This window comes from Alexandromys fortis, unplaced genomic scaffold, assembly GCF_014885135.2.
Source record: "Alexandromys fortis isolate MF-2015 unplaced genomic scaffold, M_Fortis_MF-2015_v1.1 scaffold_70, whole genome shotgun sequence".
Lineage (NCBI taxonomy): Eukaryota > Metazoa > Chordata > Mammalia > Rodentia > Cricetidae > Alexandromys > Alexandromys fortis.
In genome coordinates this window covers 8,520,548-8,526,991 of record NW_026067955.1, presented here as the reverse complement: position 1 = coordinate 8,526,991, position 6,444 = coordinate 8,520,548, and the positions used below count along the sequence as shown (strand labels likewise).

At 52.3% G+C, this 6,444-nt stretch overlaps 1 pseudogene; it reads right to left on the bottom strand.

The window, feature by feature from the left end:
* Positions 1-3,167: 3,167 nt before the first annotated feature.
* Positions 3,168-3,606, bottom strand: LOC126507528 (40S ribosomal protein S15-like; annotated as a pseudogene).
* Between the last annotated feature and the right edge of the window lie 2,838 nt (positions 3,607-6,444).

Sequence of the window (6,444 nt, the reverse complement as noted above, 5' to 3'; positions counted from 1 at the left end):
TTGCTGCTGGGACCTGCGTTCAGTCCCCAGACCTAACTCAGGCCCCTCACAGCCACCTGTAACTGCCCCTCTGGGGGATCTGAAGTCTCTGCTCTCTGAGGGCACCTGCACACACGTGCATGGATACAGACACATGGCTAAAAACAATAAAAATCTTTAAGAATAATGGGAAAAAAAGAGGCTTTAAAACCAGCCATTTGGGACAGGTCTGATGCCGCACACCTGGTGTAGGAGGGTCTTCTTTCTATGTGTTGCTTTCATTGGTTGAATAAAAAAAACTGCCTAGGCCTTTTGATAGGGCAGAAACTTAGATAGGCGGGGAAGACAGAACTGCATGCTGGGAGGAAGAAGGCAGCCAGAGAGAGCCGCCATGGAGCCAGCCGCCAGGTCAGACGTGCTGAATCTTTCCTGGTAAGCCATGACCTCAGGGTGACATACAGATTATTAGAAATGGGTTGAATCAAGATGTGAGAGTTAGCCGAGAAGAGGCTAGAAATAATGGGCCAGGCAGTGATTTAATTAATACAATTTCCGTGTGGTTATTTCGGGGGTTAAACTAGCGGGTGGCAGGACAGGGCCTACCGCCGTTCCTCGTTACTACACACACCTATAGTCCCATGTACATGAGAAGCTGAGGCCAGGCACTTGCCTGAGCCCAGGTGCAGCTGTTTGACTCTGAGTGGGCGTGTCTGAATGTGGCACAGTTGTGGTCACTTTAAGAGCTCGAGGCACCTAGGTCCCAGCTTTTGGCACCTGGGGAGGGTTAGGAACCTTTAGATGCGTGCCCTTGGAAGACACAAGGACCCTGGGTGCCTAGGCTTCCTCTCTCTGCTCCCTGCTGCCATGAGGTAAGCTGAGCTCTTGGGCACGCTCTTCTGTGTAACACTGCCCCACTGCAGGCCAGCAGCGACTGGAGCAAGAGATGCAGGCTGAAACCAGGTGCGGAGGTCTTTTCTCCTGTTTTGCGTATTAGTCATAATGATAAAGGTGACCAGTAGAACGGGGGTTCAAGTCCAACCCGGGCAACATAGTAAGACCCTGCCTCATAAAAACAAAAATAGACTGGAAACTGTGTTTGGTTAAGAACAGCTACAATCCCAGCTACTCTGGAGGCTGCGGGCTGCGGCAGAGGATTCCGGAAGCCCAGGGGTTTCTGTGGCCGGTATGAGCAACAGAGACCCATCTCGCATCCACTCACCTCTTTTATCTGGGTGAGATGACAGATCTGAATGTTTATTAAGCAAGGTTTTTTTTTTTTGTTTTTTGTTTTGAAACAAAAGTTCTTAAAGTCTCCATCCTGTAATGGGTAGGGGCAAAGAATAGTCAGACTTCTTTTGCCTGAGGGAAGGTGGAGTGGGGTATCTGAGACACCTACAGAGAAGTCGGAAGTCTGGGTTCAGGGATAGATTAGGTAGGGAATGACAGACAGACAGCTAAGGGTGTCTGAGGTCTGTGCAAGGCCATGGGGTTGGGGAGACAGGTTCATCTGGGAGTCCATCCGTGTGCCTGGAACACAGGAGCAGAGAGGAGGGGGAAGGCGTGAGGGCCACAGAGGTCATGCCGGGAATCCATTTCCTGTTCCATAAGTGAAAACTTGGCAGGGCACGGTGGTGTGCATCTATAGTCCCAGCGCTTGAGAGGCAGAGCAAGCAGAGGGTGGGTCAGGAGTTCCAGGCCAATTTAGACTACATAGTAAGACCCCCCACTCAAAAAATCCAAGGGCTTGGCATGAACTTCGCTGGCAGCACACTCAACTATGGCACACAGAGCCCTGGGCTCAATTCCCAAAGCCATACAATAAAAGTTGGTGTCTTGAAAAACCATGGAGGACGGGGGCTGGGAACGTGAGCGGGCCTGTCACCTCAGGAAGTGTCTCACAGGCTGAGCCACCCCCACCCCCAGTCCCAGAACTGTTACTGAGCCTGCTATGCCGGACACACAGAAGCCCAAATCAAGACTCTTAGTTTCTCCACAAAGAGCATTTTTGTCAACTGTCAAAGAGGACAGGAGGCAAGCTAGAATGAGCTCTGGTCTGCAGCGAAGGTAAGGTAAGTGGCGTGGGCCAGGGGAGCTGGGACAAGGGCTGTAAAGGGGGGAGCAGCGGTCCTGCTTGTGGTTCACCTTGGTGATGTCCAGTGTCCCCAGCCCTTTGTGTCGGGCTTTGGTTCCAGCAGGCTGTTAAGCTCATGCGAGGTCAGGTCTGTGGATTCTGTGCCTAGGAACTGAAAACGCAGCTTGTAGGATTCTGAGGGAAGTTGTCCTTCTGTGGCCTTTCTTTCCCTCCTGGGGAACAAATGCTAATCTGCCTCAGAGTGCTGGTCCCCTTGCTAACTGTGACTCTCCTTGTTTTAAAAACATGTATTTAGCTTGGCAGTGGTGGTGCATGCCTTTAACCCCAGCACTTGGGAGGCAGGGGCATGTGGATCTCTGAGTTCCAGAATAGCCAGGGCTACGCAGAGAAACCCTGTCTCACCCCAATCCTCAAAAAAATTACTTAAATCTTTTCCTGACTAGGTTTGCACCTCAGAAGTAAAGTGTCTACCCAGCAATGTGCAAATGCCCTGAGTTCTAGCAGCTCTGGGGGTGGGGAGGAACCTAATGTGTATGCATATAATACATATACCTTACAACACAAAACACACATGCATTTTCAAAATACATGCAAACACAAGATGCAATCTGTAGCATGAATTCTAATAATAAAACCCAGAGTCAGATATAGGGGTTAATGCTGAAGATCAGAGAAGCAGAGCAGCCAGCCACTAGCGAGGTCTTCTATCTCTACCAAGGCTCAGACAGAAGGGGCAATCCTGTCCTCAGACTGCGTCTCCAGACTCCATCTGTCTCCACCAAACCTCAGACTCCCCTGCCTCCTGTCTCCTTCCACCTTACATTCCTCTCTCCACCCAGCCATGTCACTCCTGGCTCCACTTCCCAAGTGCAATCTATTCAAGTATACTCTATACATTTATATTCTTACTGTTGGCCATCTTTCTCCTGTGGGCCTCAGAATAAGTAATTTATGGAAGGTAGGGACAGTCCTGGGGCATATTATATATTGAAGAACATCCGTATAACTCCTTGACTGGGGTGAAGGCATGGCTAGTTATGCTTTTTTTGTTTGTTTTGTTTTGTTTTGACTGAACATGAGTCTTTATTGGCCACAGCTACTTGAGGGGGATGAAGCGGGAGGAGTGGGTGGCACCGATGCCGGGCCTGCCGCGCTTTACAGGCTTGTAGGTGATGGAGAACTCGCCTAGGTAGTGGCCAATCATCTCCGGCTTGATCTCCACCTGGTTGAAGGTCTTGCCCGTTGTACACGCCCACCATGCTCCCCACCATCTCGGGCAGGATGATCATGTCCTGCAGGTGGGTCTTCACCACCTCGGGCTTCTCCATGGGCGGCGCCTCCTTCTTGGCCTTTCTCAGGCGCTTGAGCAGCTAGTGCTGCTTCGGCCGCAGGCTGCGGTTGAGGCGTCGTCTCTGCCTGGCGCTGTAGAGCTGCATCAGCGGCTCATAGGACATGTCCAGCAGCTGGGCCAGGTCCACGCCGCGGTAGGTGAACTTGCGGAAGGTCCGCTTCTTCTTCTGCTCCACTTCGGCCATCTTGGCGACGACTCGGAAAAGGACTGTTTTGCTTTGTTTTTTTTTTTAGAGACAGGGTTTCTCTGTAGCTTTGGAGCCTGTCCTGGAACTAGCTCTTGTAGACCAGGCTGGTCTCGAGCTCACAGAGATCCACCTGCCTCTGTCTCCTGAGTGCTGGGATTAAAGGTGTGCGCCACCACTGCCTGGCTAGTTATGCTTTTTAAATTTTTTCCTCTGCAGTTTTTCAGTAAATAGTGAAAAGCCATATTTAGCATCTTAGTTTTTAGCCCTCACATTATGTGTATGGGGGGCTTGCCTGGATGTATGTGTATCATGTGTATGCAGTACCAACAAAGGCCGGAAGAGGGCATTGGATCCCCTGGGATCGAGTTAAAGTTATGCAGTGTCCTTTGGGTGCTGGAACTTGAATCCTGGTCCTCTGGAAGAGCAGCCAGCGCTCTTAACAGCTGAGCCATCTGTCCAGCCCCAAAGCCCTATTTTAGGATTTCAGAGATTGGTCTTATTTCTACAATATTAGCTCACGTTTGCAGACCAGTGTAAGGAGGGCATGGTGGCTAGAAGAGGGCAGGGGCCGGGAGAGCCAGTGAGGGGCCACTGTCGTAATGTGGGTAGAAAAATGTCACGTCCTGGCCTGTGGCAGGAAGGGTCGGCAGACCTCTGCGAGTCTGGGGGATGCGGTAGGTGTGGAGTCCTGGGGTCACAGCTCCTCCCGCCCCCTGCCCCGTCAAGCCTGGTCAGCGTCTGTCTCTCTCACAGAGAGCTGCCTCCACCCACAGCCATGCTGCGCCGCCACAGCGGCAGGTGAACCGAGGACCCAGCCATTTCAGTCCCGTGGCATCCCTAACTCCACAGCTTCCTGTCTAGTTGGCTGGGCCTGCCTCAGTTTCCAGCACCTCCTCCTGCCCCGCCCATCTTCCTTTCGCATCGTGTGCACCAGATTTTCTTACTTAGCACTGGCTTCACTCTGACCCTCACAGGCCTGGGTAGTCTGGGTGGGGGTTCCAGAGGCTCCGTGATACTGGGGGCGGGGGCAAGTTTGACAAACTTTTTGAGGAGTGATTGTAGTTTTGCCTGGAGTCTGAGGCTCCAGTTGAGGCTGCTTCAGCGACAGGCCTGAAAAAGCATTACACGCCAGGGCCCAGACTGGTCAGGACTGGAAATGGTAGCTCGCAGGAGCAGGCAGGAAAAGCTTGCCGAGGAACGGGCTCATCCAGCGAGGATTAGGAAAGAAAGCACAGCTGTACCGTCCTTCATCTCCTGACTCTGCGACGGCTGCTCATAGCAGCTGCACGTGTGGCACGGAGCAACTGCGGCGAGCCTGGGGCCCTAGGTGCAACCAGTTAAGATGCTAAGCCCCGCCTCTATGGCTTCCTCGTGCTCCCTGGCTCACAAGCCGTCAGCCCACTAGTCAGAGGAAGCACTGTGGCCTCCGGCTGGACATCCGTCATGTCGGCACACCGGCCACGCTGTCCTAGGAGCCTGAGCAAAGTACCTGGAGCTGTCCCGTAAAACCAGTGTGACCAGGGCTGCAGTGGGCAGAAGGCTGAGAAGGTAGAGATTTCAGTATTCTTTAAGACATAGGACAGTGTGTGTGTGTGTGTGTGTGTGTGTGTGTGTGTGTCCGTCCGTCCGTCCGTCTGTCTGTGTGTCTGGGTTCCAGAGGGCACTTCCCAGGAACTGGTTCCCTCCTTTCACTATGTAAATTCCTGGAATTGAACTCAGGTTTCTGGCTTAGCCACAAGTTCTTTACTTTCTGAGCTGCTTCATTGGCCTTTAACGTTTATGTTTGTGTGTGGGTATAAGGTTGGGTATGCAAGTGTGGGCTATGACACATTGTGTAGGGTTCAAGGACAGCCTGCTGCTGTTGGCTCTCTTCTTCCATGGGGGCCCCAGGGACTAAACTCAGGTTGTAGGCCTGGCTGCAAGGGCCTTAGTCCACTGAGTCATCTCAATGCCCCTTAGTGGCAGTCTCCTTTTAGTAAAATTTATTTTTCATCCCAACCACATTCTCCCCTCCCTTCTCTCTTCCCTTTCCCTCCCCTTCCCTCTCCTTTGCCTCATCCCCTCAACCCACTCCCCTGTTTCTGTTCAGAAAGGGGCAGGCCTCCCATGTGTATCCACAAAGCATGGCATATCACGCTGTGGTAAGACTAAGCACCTCCCCTTGTATTAACACTAGGCAAGGCAATCCGGTATGAGGAATAGGTTCCAAGAGCCAGCCAAAGCATTAGGAGCCCACAAGTAGACCAAGCTACACAACTGTCACACACATGTGGAGGGCCTAGGTGGGTCCCGTGCAACCTCCCTGGTTGTTGGTTCAGACTCTGAGTTTCTATGAGCCGGGTTGCTTCTGTGGGTTTTCTTGTGGTGTCCTTGGCTCCTACATTCCTTCCTCCCTCTCTCCAGCAGGATTCCCTGAGCTCGGCTTTATGTTTGGCTGTGGGTCTCTGCATCTGTTTCCATCAGTTACTGGCTCTCTGATGAGGACTGGGGTAGTTACCAATCTGATCACAGGAGACGGGCCAGTTCAGGCTACGTAACCACTGTTGTTAGGAGTCTCAGCTGGGGGGGGGGGGGCTCCTTGTAGATTTGTGGGAGTTTCCCTTGCATCAGGTTTCTAGCTGACCTCCAAATGCCCTCCCCCTGTTATCTTTCTCCCCTCCCATCCAGCCCCTAGGCCAATCCCTCAAGTTGCCATCCCCACCTGGCCCCCATTTCACCCAGGAGATCGATTTCTCCCAGGGAGATCATGCGTCCCACCTTGGGTCTTCCTTGTTACTTAGCCTCTCTGGGTCTGTAGAGTATAGCATGGTTATCATTTATTTTACAGCTAATATC